Below are 16,031 nucleotides of genomic sequence, written 5' to 3' on the forward strand. Positions count from 1 at the left end.
TTCTGGTCGATACGAAATAGAGAATGACATTCATGTCAATGTATAAAGAAACCGAGAACGACGAAAATATTTTGAGCTAGAAACAAAACCGAGAAACCAATTCATTTCAAATATGACAAACGCGAGACCGTGAGATGCATTTTTAGCACGATACGAAACTGAGAATGACATTCATGTAAAATATGACAAAACCGAGAACGTGACAAACATTTTCAGCTCGGAACGAAACCGAGAATGACATTCATGTAAAACTATGACGAAACCGATAACGAGACAAACATTTTCAGTTTGATACGAAACCGAGAATGGAATTCATATAAAACTATGACAAAACCGAGAACGAGACAAATATTTTCAGCTCGATACGATATCGAGAATGACATTCATGTCAAAATATGACGAAACCGAGAACATGACAAACATTTTGAGCTCGAAACGAAACCGCGAAATGACATTCATTTCAATTAAGACAAACCGAGAAGGAGAAATTCATTTTTAGCTCGATACGATACCGAGAATGACATTCATGTCAAATAAGACAAACCGAGAAGGAGAGAGGCATTTTCAGGTCGATAAGAAACCTTGAATGACATTCATTTCAAATATGACGAAACGGAGAACGAGAGAGGCACTTTTAGCTCGATACGAAACCGAGACTGACATTCATTTCAAAGTATGACAAAACCGAGAATAAGGGAAACATTTTCAGGTCGATTACGAAATAGAGAATGACATTCATGTCAAAGTATAAAGAAACCGAGAACGACGCAAATATTTTGAGCTAGAATCGAAACTGAGAAAGCCATTCATTTCAAATGTGACAAACGCGAGACCGAGAGATACATTTTTAGCTCAATACGAAACTGAAAATGACATTCATGTCAAAATATGACAAAACAGAGATCGAGACAAATATTTTCAGCTCGAAACGAAACCTAGAAGGACATTGATGTCAAAGTATGATAAAACCGAGAACGAAACCAACATTTTCTGCTCGAAACGAAACCGAGAATGACATTCATGTAAAATTATGACGAAACCGAGAACGAGACAAACATTTTCAGCTTGATACGAAACCGAGAATGGCATTCATTTAAAATTATGACAAACATTTTCAACTCGATACGAAACCGAGAATGACATTAATGTCAAAGTATGACGAAACCGAGAACGAGGGAAATATTTTCAGGTCTTTACGAAATAGAGAATGACATTCATGTCAAAGCATAAAGAATCCGAGAAGGACGCCAATATTTTGAGCTAGAATCGAAACCGAGAAAGCCATTCATTTCAAATATGACAAACGCGAGACCGAGAGATACATTTTTAGCTCGATACGAAACTGAGAATGAAATTCATGTTAAAATATGAAAAACCGAGAACGACACAAACATTTTCAGCTCAAAACGAAACCGAGAATGACATTCATGTCAAAGTGTGACATAACCGAGAACGAGACAAACATTTTCAGCTCAAAACGAAACCGAGAATGACATTCATGTAAAAGTATGACATAACCGAGAACGAGACAAACATTTTGAGCTCGAAACGAAACCAAGAATAACATTCATGTCAAATATGACAAACCCGAGAAAGGGAGAGGCATTTTCAGGTCGATACGAAATCGAGAATGACATTCATGTCAAAATATGACGAAACCGAAAACAAGACAAACATTCTGAGCTCGAAACGAAACCGAGAATGACATTCATTTCAATTAAGACAATCCGAGAAGGAGAAAGGCATTTTCAGCTCGATACGAAATCAAGAATGACATTCAAGTCAAAATAAGACGAAACCGAGAACGAGACAAACATTTTGAGATCGAAAAGAAACCGAGAATGACATTCATGTCAAAGTATGACAAAACCTAGAACAAGGGAAATACTTTCAGGTCGATACGAAATAGAGAATGACATTCATGTCAAAGTATAAAGAATCCGAGAACGACGCAAATATTTTGAGCTAGAATCGTAACCGAGAAAGCCATTCATTTCAAATATGACAAACGCGAGACCGAGAGATATATTTTTAGCTCGATACGAAACTTAGAATGACATTCATGTCAAAATATGAAAAACCGAGAACGACACAAACATTTTCAGCTCAAAAGAAAACCGAGAATGACATTCATGTCAAACTATGATATAAACGAGAACGAGACAAACATTTTGAGCTCGAAACGAAACCAAAAATGACATTCATGTCAAATATGACAAACCCGAGAAAGGGAGAGGCATTTTCAGGTCGATAAGAAACCGAGAATGACATTCATGTCAAAGTATGACGAAACCGAGAATGAGGGAATCATTTTCAGTCGATAAGAAATCGAGAATGACATTCATGTCAAAATATGACGAAACCGAAAACAAGACAAACATTCTGAGCTCGAAACGAAACCGAGAATGACATTCATTTCAATTAAGACAATCCGAGAAGGAGAAAGGCATTTTTAGCTCGATACGATACCGAGAATGACATTCATGTCAAATATGACAAACCCGAGAAGGAGAGAGGCACTTTCAGGTCGATAAGAAACCTTGAATGACATTAATTTCAAATATGACGAAACCGAGAACGAGAGAGGCACTTTTAGCTCGATACGAAACCGAGACTGACATTCATGTCCAAGTATGACAAAACCGAGAATGAGGGAAACATTTTCAGCGCGAAATGAAATCGAGAATGACATTCATGTAAAACTATGACGAAATTGAGAACGAGACAAACATTTTCAGCTTGATACGAAACCGAGAGTGACATTCATGTAAAACTATGACAATACCGAGAAGGAGACAAACATTTTCAGCTCGATATGAAACCGAGAATGACATTGATGTCAAAGTATGACGAAACCGAGAACGAGACAAACATTTTCAGCTCGATACGAAATCCAGAATTATATTCATGTCAAAATATGACGAAACCGAGATCGAGACAAACATTTTGAGATCGAAACGAAACCGAGAATGACATTCATTTCAAATATGACAAACCCGAGAACGAGAGAGGCATTTTCAGCTCGATACGAAACAGAGAATGATATTCATGTCAAAGTATGTCGAAACCGAGAACGAGGCAAATATTTTCAGCTCGAAACGAAAGCGAGAATGACATTCATGTCAAACTATGATTAAAACGAGAACGAGACAAAAACATTCAGTTCGATACGATATCGAGAATGACATTCATTTTAAATATGACAAATCCAAGAACGAGAGTGGCATTTTTAGCCCGATACGAAACCGAGAATGACATTCATGTCAAACTATGACAAAACCGAGAACCAGGGAAACATTATCAGGAAGATACGAAATAGAGAATGACATTCATGTCAAAGTATAAAGAATCCGAGAACGACACAAATATTTTGAGCTAGAATCGAAAGCGAGAATGCCATTCATTTCAAACTTGACAATCCCGAGAACGAGAGATGCATTTTTAGCTCGATTCGAAACTGAGAATGACATTCATGTCAAAATATGAAAAAAACGAGAACGACACAAACATTTTCAGCTCGAAACGAAACCGAGAATGACATTCATGTCAAAGTATGACATAACCGAGAACGAGACAAACATTTTGAGGTCGAAACGAAACCAAGAATGACATACATTTCAAATATGACAAACCCGAGAACGAGAGAGAAATTTTTAGCCCGATACGAAACCGAGAATGACATTCATGTCAAAGTACGACGAAACCGAGAAAGAGGGAGGCATTTTCAGCTCGAAACGAAACCGAGAATGACATTCATGTCAAACTATGATTAAAACGAGAACGAGACAAAAATTTTCAGTTAGATACGAATTCGAGAATGACATTCATTTCAAATATGACAAACCCGAGAACGAGAGAGGCATTTTTAGCCCGATACGAAACCGAGAATGACATTCGTGTCAAAGTATGACAAAACCGAGAATGAGGGAAACATTTTCAGGTCTATACGAAATAGAGAATGACATTCATGTCAAAGTATAAAGAAACCGAGAACGACGCAAATATTTTGAGCTAGAATCGAAACCGAGAAAGCCATTCATTTCAAATATGAGAAACGCGAGACCTAGAGATGCATTTTTAGCTCGATACGAAACTGAGAATGACATTCATGTCAAAATATGGCAAAAACTAGAACGAGACAAACATTTTCAGCTCGAAACGAAACCGAGAATGACATTCATGTCAAAGTATGACAAAACGAAGAACGAGACAAACATTTTCAGCTTGATACGAAACCGAGAATGACATTAATGTCAAAGTATGACGAAATCGAGAACGAGACAAACCTTTTCAGCTCGATACGAAATTGAGATTGACATTCATGTCAAAATAAGACGAAACCGAGAACGAGACAAACATTTTGAACTCGAAACGAAACCGAGAATGACATCCATTTCAAATAATACAAACCGAGAACGAGAGAGGTATTTTTAGCTCGATACGATACCGAGAATAACATTCATGTCAAATATGACAAACCCGAGAAGGAGAGAGGCATTTTCAGGTGTATAAGAAACCTTGAATGACATTCATTTCAAATATGACAAACCCGAGAACGAGAGAGGCATTTTTAGATCGATATGAAACCGAGAATGACATTCATTTCAAATATGACAAACCCGAGAACGAGATAGGCATTTTCAGCTCGATACGAAACCGAGAATGATATTCATGTCAAATTATACGAAACCGAGAACGAGGCAAATATTTTCAGCTCGAAACGAAACCAAGAATGACAATCATGTCAAACTATGATTAAAAAGAGAACGAGACAAACATTTTCAGCTCGAAACGAAACCGAGAATGACATTCATTTCAAATATAACAAACCTGAGAACGAGAGAGGCATTTTCAGCTCGATACGAAACCGAGAATGACATTCATGTCAAAGTACGACGAAACCGAAAATGAGAGACGCATTTTCAGCTCGAAACGAAAACGAGAATGACATTCATGTCAAAATATGACGAAACCGAGAACGAGACAAACATTTTCAGCTCGATACGAAAACGATATTTATGTCATTGTAGTCATCATTTCTCAGCTAGGGTGTAGTAAACGTTCATGCAACTTCCAACTCTTTAAAATTATGCACTTTTTGCATGAGGCCCGCCATCATAAATTAGGAGGGAGGAAAATAAATTGATGACACGCTCACTCAACAAGAGGCCTTGCATCAGTGGTGCTTTCAAATCTGGACTGAATAACAATTACAAGAGTCAGAAAGTAGTATAGGTGGGGGAGTTCAGAAACCGAAAATGGGGCTCGGTGGGGCTCGCCTTAATGGATTTCTCTCGTAAGGCATGAGCCCCATTTTCTGGCAGTGTTGCCAGCTGCTTACTCGAAAAATCACCAAGGTTTTTTTTTACGGTCTAACCTAGCCTAAAGCAAGGGCTGGCAATATTGCTTGAGGCTTGCCTTAATGGTTTCCTCTTGTAAGGCATAAGCCCTATTTTCTTGCAGTGTTGCCAATATTTTACTCGAAAAAATCACCATGTTTTTTTTTGGGTCTAACCTAACCTAAAGCAAGGAGCTGGCAACCTTGCTTGAGGCTTGCCTTACAGTGCATAGAGCAAGGAGCTGGCAACCTTGCTTGAGGCTTGCCTTACAGTGCATAAAGCAAGGTTGCCAACCTACTGGTATTTTTTCCATAGCCTTTTACAAAAAAGAGAGAGGAGAGAGAGAGGGAAGAGTTAAACAACCGACAACTACCAACACCTACCTACAGCTTTTTTTTTCTTGGTCTAACCTAGCCTAAAGCAAGAAGCTGGCAACCTTACTTAAGACTTGCCTTACAGTGCATAAAGCAAAGTTGCCAACCTACTGGTACTTTTGCCATGGCTTTTTACAAAAAAAGAGAGAGGAGAGAGAGAGGGAAGAGTTAAACAACCGACAGCTGCCAACACCTACCTACAGCTTTTTTTTCTTGGTCTAACCTAACCTAAAGCAAGGAGCTGGCAACTTTGCTTGAGGCTTGCCTTACAGTGCATAAAGCAATTTTTGCCAACCTACTGGTACTTTTGCCATGGCTTTTTACAAAAAAAAGAGAGAGGAGAGAGAGAGGGAAGAGTTAAACAACCGACAACTACCAACACCTACCTACAGCTTTTTTTTTCTTGGTCTAACCTAACCTAAAGCAAGGAGCTGACAACCTTGCTTGAGGCTTGCCTTACAGTGCATAAAGCAAGGTTGCCAACCTACTGGTACTTTTGCCATGGCTTTTTACAAAAAAAAAGAGAGAGGAGAGAGAGAGGGAAGAGTTAAACAACCGACAACTACCAACACCTACCTACAGCTTTTTTTTTCTTGGTCTAACCTAACCTAAAGCAAGGAGCTGACAACCTTGCTTGAGGCTTGCCTTACAGTGCATAAAGCAAGGTTGCCAACCTACTGGTACTTTTGCCATGGCTTTTTACAAAAAAGAGAGAAAAAAAAGAGAGGGGGAAGAGTTAAACAACTGATAGTGCTGCCAACACCTACCTACAGCTTTTTTTCTTCCTACTTAGCAAAAGCTACTACTTTTTTTTGAGGCTTAGCCAATTTATATACTGGCGTAACATACACACACTGGGCAAGGAGAGCCGGCAACAAACACGCACTGCCGTAAAAGAGAGAGAGATGGGTGGATGGCAACACAGTATGTGTGTGCGTGTGTGTGTAACCTAACCTAGCCTAGCCTAACCTTACCTAACCTAACCTAACCTAACCTAACCTAACCTAACCTAACCTAACCTAACCTAACCTAACCTAACCTAACCGAACTTGCTTGCCAATTTATATACTGGCGTAACATACACACACTGGGCAAGGAAAGCCGGCAACAAACACGCACTGCCGTAAAAGAGAGAGAGATGGGTGGATGGCAACACAGTATGTGTGTACATGTGTGTGTAACCTAACCTAACCTAACCTAACCTAACCTAACCTAACCTAACCTAACCTAACCTAACCGAACTTGCTGGAATTTTTTTCCTGGATGTTATCGCGCCCGGTCTGAAAAAGCACTACGACGAAATCTGGCATGTCGAACTGTATGTTGTTGAACTGCGTCGTCACGTCGAATTCCATGTGACTTCCCGACGCCATTTTCTGCACGCACTGGTAACCGTGAAAGTGAATCGGCACCTGCGGACTTTCCAAGATGTCCGCTTTGTACTTGAGGGCGTAGTTCGTCTCGTATTCCACGATCGGCATTCTCAATTCCATGCTCCGGATGACGTATTTCGCTGCTTCGGGTAAAGTGTTGGCTATCGGCGTGGTGCCGTCCGGACCCAAAGTAGCGTGTTGTGAGAAACGTTTCTCACAACGTTGCAACGTTTAGAAAGTCGTTAATTTTGTTTCTGTATTTTCCGTCGTTGGGTTTCCTCGTCATGTCGATCGTCGCGAATCCGAAATCGTCACTGTTCCAGCAAGAAGAGTAGCGTTCCGAAAATTGATTGATCAACAGGCCGTTGAGTTTAGTTCGAGAAAGACGCGGTTTTCGGATTGTACCCAACCATAGAACTCAACGAGGGCGTGGTTTGGAAAATCGGAAAATCGAAAGTCACGTTCGAGGGTGACAACGTGAAAGTCAATTTGGGTGAGAAAAACAGCTGGAACAGGTATCCCGGCACGGTTGGACTGTGGGAACTCATCACCAAAAAAACAGCCAAGAGATTACACAGACGAAGATTAGCAAAGTTACAAGGAAATTTTGATCATGACGGATGCCTTGTACCAAAACAACGACGCTACGCAGAATCGCGTCAAATCTAGCAGCGGCGAAAAATACAAGAACCTCATCAAGCCGATATGGAACCAGGTCAAAACAGACAGCAGCATCAAACTCTACAACAACCTGCCCAAAGAGTTTGTGTGGGTTGACGACGTGCGCAAGCTCATAGACAGGTTGTTGCTTATTGCAGGAGAGGAGAATGCAGGCAACAGCAACTTTCGCAACAAGAAGGTAGGAATTGTGGACATGGTTAGCTCCAAGCTTGCCAACTTCATTGTGAATGACGACAAAGGCATAGGGTACCTCATCAAAATCATCAACACCCTACCTCCGAAATTTTGGAACGTGGCCGAAGGTCGAGGTCTCGTGAACGACATCATCAACAAGCTACCCTTCAAGATGCACTTGCCAGGTTACCAGTACCGCGGCCCCGGTACCAAACTCGAACAGCGACTAAAGAGAGGCGACAAGGGTGTGAATCCCCTGGATGCTGCATGCAAGGATCACGATATTGCCTACAATACCAATACCGATCTCGATGTACGTCATGATGCTGGCAGAAAGTTAGAGCACGCAGCTTTCGGGAGACTCGTCAGCAGAGACGTCTCGCTGGGCGAACGGGTCGCCGCATTAGGTACGACCATCGCCATGAACACAAAACAAAAAAATAGGGTGGGGTCTATAAATAACAACCTACCCGAACTGCTCTGTAAAAAAATGATCAAGGTATGATCACCAAATCCTCTGACGGCATCCCAGGGAGTCACAAGCAGACAGGTATTATCGCTAAGTTCAAACCAAACTCTGAGTTCATGGAGCCAATTATCTACACACCCTCCCCACCGATATACTTTCCTGTATCTCGTAATCGCATAGACAACATAGAATTAGCAGTGACAAACAAGAAGAGTGAGGTGGCTGATTTTGCAGGAGCTGCGACCACTGCCGTCGTGGAGATTAACATATAATAAATAGCCATCATGGAACAAATCCAAAGTTACGAGTTGCAGTCCTTCCCTCCCAACCGTCGCACGTTTGCCAACCTTAACGAAGCGAATCGAGAGATAGAATACGATGTAGATGTCGGGGATGGATTCATTCACCCTCACAGAGCTGATTTGTACGTCAAGTTTGATGTAGTAAAGAGAGACAACGGCGAAGCATTTCTTGCCAACGCAAACCTAAGACTCGTAGATAATTTTGTGCCATACCTATTCTCGCAGGTGGAAGTTAGAAAGCACGGCACCGTCATCGATAGGGTTGACTACCCCGGGATTACCTCGACTGCCGTGGGAACACTGAAACTCTCCAAGACCGATGCAGCATACTACCAGGCAGGGGGATTCGAAGCAGGTACAAAAATCAAAACTCAAAGTCACACAGTACTGTTTCCCATGCGTCTGCTGCCCGGTTTCTTCTCGGACTACAAGGAGATCATGTGGAAGGGTGGTTTGCGCGTCACTTTTCGCAGAGCTGCCAACGACAACGACGCACTGATGCGATACAGCACTTTGGACCCGGACGGGACTACCTTGCTTCCCAACACACTACCCGACGCTGCCAAGTGTATTGTAAGGTCCATGGAGCTGCGCGTGCCAGTGGTAGAATACGAATCAAACTATGCTCTCAAGTACAAAGCCGACATCCTGAAGAATCCTCAAGTGTCCATTCAGTTTTATGGCTACCAGTGTGTGCAAAAACCTGCTTCCGGCAATCATTTCGAATTTGACGTAACCACGCAATTCAACAACATTCGGTACGACATGCCCGAGTTTGCAGCCGTACTCTTCCAGACAGGGAGGGGTAACAATCAGGAGAAAAATTCAAGCCAGTTCGACAACTGCAAGATTAAGAACATTTACCTCAAAAATGGCAGGAACGAAGTTTTCCCACGTGAGAACTACAACCTAAACATCGCAGAAGAGGACTACCTGAAACTGTACGAGGCGTACACAGCTTACAAACGAGTGACTTCCGGTAACGTGGACGTGTACTACAATCCAAACGAGTTCATAGCTCGCAGACCCATGTTCGTCATCAACACATCTAAAAGAAAGCAGGTGGTTGTTAACGATCGCACCAAAATCAAGATTGTGTGCGAGTTCCACGATGCCTTGCCTGCCGACACTCTGTGTAGCGTCATCCTCATCGCGGAGAAAACTTTTGTGTATGATGTCAGGAACGAGCGAGTAACCGAACAGTTTTAAGAAAAAAAATATATACTGACCAAAAGTCCTTTGTTAACCTGCAACGCTGTGCCCAGGATGTACTGCAAGAAGTGGAGGTTGATAATAAAACATCTTCTTACAATATATATACACACTGCCTGTCAACACCTTGTTTTGTGGTCAATCTGAAAATATAATAAAATTAAATCATGCTTGAGCGCGCAAAGGAACTTCCCCCCTTTGGCCATGCACATGCCCCTTAACTTGCCCCGTAGGACACGTTCTGTTCTCTTACGAGAATTAATATAGGTTGTCATAGAACCCTCCAATTCATGACTTAGCAAAAAATCTGTTTGGGGATTCATCACGTACACCTATACGTGGGAAAAAATATGAATAGAACCTATGTTCGGAAATCGAAAATGGCGACCGGAAGTGGGGTTATCTAGGAAACAGTAAAACTTAGGAAAAATCTGTTTGCGGATTCATCACGTACACCTATACGCGAGAAAAAGTATGAATAGAACCTATGTTCGGAAATCCAAAATGGCGACCGGAAGTGGGGTTATCTTGGAAACGGTAAAACTTAGGAGAAATCTGTTTGCTGATTCATCACGTACACCTATACGTGAGTAAAAGTATGAATAGATCCTATGTTCGGAAATCCAAAATGGTGACCGGAAGTGGGGTTATCTTGGAAACAGTAAAACTTAGGAGAAATCTGTTTGCGGATTCATCACGTACACCTATACGTGAGAAAAAGTATGAATAGAACCTATGTTCGGAAATCGAAAATGGCGACCGGAAGTGGGGTTATCTTGGAAACGGTAAGACTTAGGAGAAATCTGTTTTCAAATTCATCACGTACGCCTATACGTGAGTAAAATATGAATAGAACCTATGCTCGGAAATCGAAAATGGCGACCGGAAATAGGGTTATCTTGGAAACGGCAAGACTTAGAAAAAATATGTTTGCTGATTCATCACGTACACCTATACGTGAGAAAAAGTATGAATAGAACCTATGTTCGGAAATCGAAAATAGCGACCGGAAGTGGGGTTATCTTGGAAACGGTAAGACTTAGGAGAAATCTGTTTTCGGATTCATCACGTACGCCTATACGTGAGTAAAATATAAATAGAACCTATGCTCGGAAATCGAAAATAGCGACCGGAAATAGGGTTATCTTGGAAACGGCAAGACTTAGAAAAAATATGTTTGCTGATTCATCACGTACACCTATACGTGAGAAAAAGTATGAATAGAACCTATGTTCGGAAATCGAAAATAGCGACCGGAAGTAGGGTTATCTTGGAAACGGTAAGACTTAGGAGAAATCTGTTTTCGGATTCATCACGTACGCCTATACGTGAAAAAAATATAAATAGAACCTATGCTCGGAAATCGAAAATAGCGACCGGAAATAGGGTTATCTTGGAAACGGCAAGACTTAGAAAAAATATGTTTGCTGATTCATCATGTACGCCTATACGTGAGTAAAAATATGAATAGAACCTATGTTCGGAAATTTGAACAAAGCGAACAGAGAGATCGAATACGACGTGGACGTAGGGGACGGGTTCGTTCATCCTCACAGAGCAGACCTCTACCTTGAATTCGACGTAGTGAAAAAAAAAAGCGGAGACGCGTTCCCCGCAGCAGCAAATTTGATACTCGTAGACAACTTCGTGCCTCACCTGTTCTCGCAGGTGGAGGTGAGGAAACACAACACCGTCATCGACAGAATAGATTATCCAGGCATCACGTCGACGGCAGTGGGAACATTGAAATTATCCAAAACGGACGCAGCGTACTACCAGGCCGGGGGATTCGAAGCCGGGGCCAGAATATCTACGAAAAGTCACACGGTGCTCTTTCCCATGCGTCTGCTGCCTGGTTTCTTCTCGGACTACAAGAAGATCATGTGGAAGGGAAGACTGAGGATCACGTTTCGAAGAGCGGCCAACGACAACGACGCACTAATGCGATACGCTACTTTGGGTCCGGACGGCACCACGCCGATAGCCAACACTTCACCCGAAGCAGCGAAATGCGTCATCCGGAGCATGGAATTGAGAATGCCGATCGTGGAATACGAGACAAACTACGCCCTCAAGTACAAAGCGGAGATCTTGAAAAGTCCGCAGGTGCCGATTCACTTTCACGGTTACCAGTGCGTGCAGAAAATGGCGTCGGGAAGTCACATGGAATTCGACGTGACGACGCAGTTCAACAACATACAGTTCGACATGCCAGATTTCGTCGTAGTGCTTTTTCAGACCGGGCGCGATAACAACCAGGAAAAAAATTCCAGCAAGTTCGGTTAGGTTAGGTTAGGTTAGGTTAGGTTAGGTTACACACACATGTACACACATACTGTGTTGCCATCCACCCATCTCTCTCTCTTTTACGGCAGTGCGTGTTTGTTGCCGGCTTTCCTTGCCCAGTGTGTGTATGTTACGTTAGTATATAAATTGGCAAGCAAGTTCGGTTAGGTTAGGTTAGGTTAGGTTAGGTTATGTTAGGTTAGGTTCGGTTAGGTTAGGTTAGGTTAGGTTAGGTTAGGTTAGGCTAGGTTAGGTTAGGTTACACACACACGCACACACATACTGTGTTGCCATCCACCCATCTCTCTCTATTTTACGGCAGTGCGTGTTTGTTGCCGGCTCTCCTTGCCCAGTGTGTGTATGTTACGCCAGTATATAAATTGGCTAAGCCTCAAAAAAAAGTAGTAGCTTTTGCTAAGTAGGAAGAAAAAAAGCTGTAGGTAGGTGTTGGCAGCACTATCAGTTGTTTAACTCTTCCCCCTCTCTTTTTTTTCTCTCTTTTTTGTAAAAAGCCATGGCAAAAGTACCAGTAGGTTGGCAACCTTGCTTTATGCACTGTAAGGCAAGCCTCAAGCAAGGTTGTCAGCTCCTTGCTTTAGGTTAGGTTAGACCAAGAAAAAAAAAGCTGTTGGTAGGTGTTGGTAGTTGTCGGTTGTTTAACTCTTCCCTCTCTCTCTCCTCTCTCTTTTTTTTTGTAAAAAGCCATGGCAAAAGTACCAGTAGGTTGGCAACCTTGCTTTATGCACTGTAAGGCAAGCCTCAAGCAAGGTTGTCAGCTCCTTGCTTTAGGTTAGGTTAGACCAAGAAAAAAAAAGCTGTAGGTAGGTGTTGGTAGTTGTCGGTTGTTTAACTCTTCCCTCTCTCTCTCCTCTCTCTTTTTTTTTGTAAAAAGCCATGGCAAAAGTACCAGTAGGTTGGCAAAAACTGCTTTATGCACTGTAAGGCAAGCCTCAAGCAAAGTTGCCAGCTCCTTGCTTTAGGTTAGGTTAGACCAAGAAAAAAAAGCTGTAGGTAGGTGTTGACAGCTGTCGGCTGTTTAACTCTTCCCTCTCTCTCTCCTCTCTCTTTTTTGTAAAAAGCCATGGCAAAAATACCAGTAGGTTGGCAACCTTGCTTTATGCACTGTAAGGCAAGTCTTAAGTAAGGTTGCCAGCTCCTTGCTTTAGGCTAGGTTAGACCAAGAAAAAAAAGCTGTTGGTAGGTGTTGGTAGTTGTCGGTTGTTTAACTCTTCCCTCTCTCTCTCCTCTCTCTTTTTTGTAAAAGGCTATGGCAAAAATACCAGTAGGTTGGCAACCTTGCTTTATGCACTGTAAGGCAAGCCTCAAGCAAGGTTGCCAGCTCCTTGCTTTATGCACTGTAAGGCAAGCCTCAAGCAAGGTTGCCAGCTCCTTGCTTTAGGTTAGGTTAGACCCAAAAAAAAACCTTGGTGATTTTTTCGAGTAAAATATTGGCAACACTGCAAGAAAATAGGGCTTATGCCTTACAAGAGCAAACCATTAAGGCAAGCCTCAAGCAAGATTGCCTACTCCTTGCTTTAGGCTAGGTTAGACCCAAAAAAAAACCTTGGTGATTTTTTCGAGTAAGCAGCTGGCAACACTGCCAGAAAATGGGGCTCATGCCTTACGAGAGAAATCCATTAAGGCGAGCCCCACCGAGCCCCATTTTCGGTTTCTGAACTCCCCCACCTATACTACTTCAGAAAGAGTTTACGCCATAGATTGAGCTGATGCACTCGTATCCGGACTGAAATTTTCTGTGTCTTATACAGATGACTGCAGGAATAGCAGTTTCGTCGACGGTCAATATTTTCCAAATAATTGCCCTAAATCAAGAAATGTTCCAAAATAGTGGGACATTAAGTGAGATATAATATGTGGCTCCTTACAACTACATCCATACAACGCTGTAATGCACTTTACTTTACCCTTACATGTTTCACATTCATATTATTTATTAGTATTTTTTGTATTAAGAGCTCTACACCTTTCCAACGACATTCAAATCTAAAGTCTTTAAATACCACCATAAAATATAGATTGTTCATTGTATGCTCGAAGGCTTGTTGCACTACGTCGCTATGTATTAGTAGAGACATGTTCTGTGCTGCCATTGGTTGAAAATGTTCCGTGTGTACGTCGATCCAAATTGTCTCTTTCAAGGTTAGTTGGTAAAACTACACACAATAATAAAACTAGACCGTATATAATTGAGACAGTTAGCTTCTTGTGCTTTTGTATTTGAGTCTATGTTCTGCCAAGACGACACCGTCTACTTTTTATAAGTAATTAATTGAAAGCATTTCTTGTGACTAAGAAATGTCTCCCTACGTTGCTAATATCGGACTCTTGAGATAACAGTGCAGAATAATGGTGTGTTCGTCTCTACCTCACTTTGGTGAAGCCACTTGTTTTATTGCGACATGTTATGAGAGTTTTTTAGTCGACATTCCAAAAACATGTAACGCAACATCAGTTTACGGTTGTGCTGTCACGGATACTTCTGGGTAGTAATGATTCCGTTGAAAGTTAATAATGTTGCTACAACACAGAAGTGTCCGTGACTCTACGATATGATTATTTACCAATAATATACTTCTCCCAACTCAGCCTCGAGAACGTTGGTTATTTTCTCTTTCTTAATCGTGGTTGCGTATTGCAAGGGTGACGTGTTTGTGATATGGAGGTAGCAAGGTGATAAAAAAGGGTTATTTTTTTTCCTGCGTTTGAGACTGGGTAACAACATGAAGACGTACGATATTTAAACTTCTTGACTGTATGCTTGCTTTTGGTGCAGGTGGAACTCGTTTGTTTGAGTTGGTGTTTTAAGTCCGCTATATGTACATTAAGGCTAATCGGGACTGGACCTACAGTTTAAAGTGGAATCCAAACCACGAAGTGCCTCCACCAGGTATCGAACCTGGGACCCCTTGATTACAAGGCGACGAAGCAACCACTATGCCATTTTTTTTAAAGAATACCCCTAACCGGAAGTATCCCCCTTTTTTCATTATATTCTCAAGATTTTCATTTCTCGGTTATTCTCAATTTTCAGTTTTTCTCATTTGGACAAACACAAATACCCATGCCTTACCCGGGACTCGAACCCGGAACCCCTGGCGTCGTAGCGCGCTGTGCTAACCACTCCGCCAAAGAGGTCGACTGGGCCATCGGGGAGGCCTTAGGTGTACTCGTACCCCTCCTACTTGACTAAGAGATGAACTACCGAAGTAAGAAAGAACCGGGCGTCCGGTAAAAAAGGCGCGAAAACGAAATGCTTGTGGTCTAGGTGATAGGACGCAAAGATAAACCAGCAAACTTCACGGGTGACGTGGAAGTAGAGGTCAGGTGATGAACAGTTACTGTGATTGGGTGGTTGCAAGGAATGAGATTTATAAAACTTTTTATTGTTCGCTCTATTCGCGAAACAAATATTTCTGTACGCTTCACATCAAGTTTATACGTCAATCATTCATTATTACAATTATGCCCTATCTCAGGGGATCCCAAACTTTGTAGTTTTAATTTTTTTCCGCGACGCCCAAGTCAGAATGTAGGCATAGGCCTATCTAAAACTTGCAACGCTAAGTTAGTGTCGTTAGGTTGCTTGCCTTATGTTAAAAAAATAAGCACATATTTCATATTCAGAAACAGTGTTTATGTAAAAAGGACTAAATAAGCAAATGTTTGGAACAATCATATCTAAAACCATCAGTACACTAACAAGTAAGTGGCATTTCAGTGAAATTATCGCACCCCGGGGCGCCAAGGAGCACACTTTGGGAACCACTGCCCTATTCAATACTGAATCAGATTGTGAAGAA

Source organism: Lepisma saccharinum, chromosome 9, assembly GCF_977018435.1.
Source record: "Lepisma saccharinum chromosome 9, izLepSacc3.1, whole genome shotgun sequence".
Lineage (NCBI taxonomy): Eukaryota > Metazoa > Arthropoda > Insecta > Zygentoma > Lepismatidae > Lepisma > Lepisma saccharinum.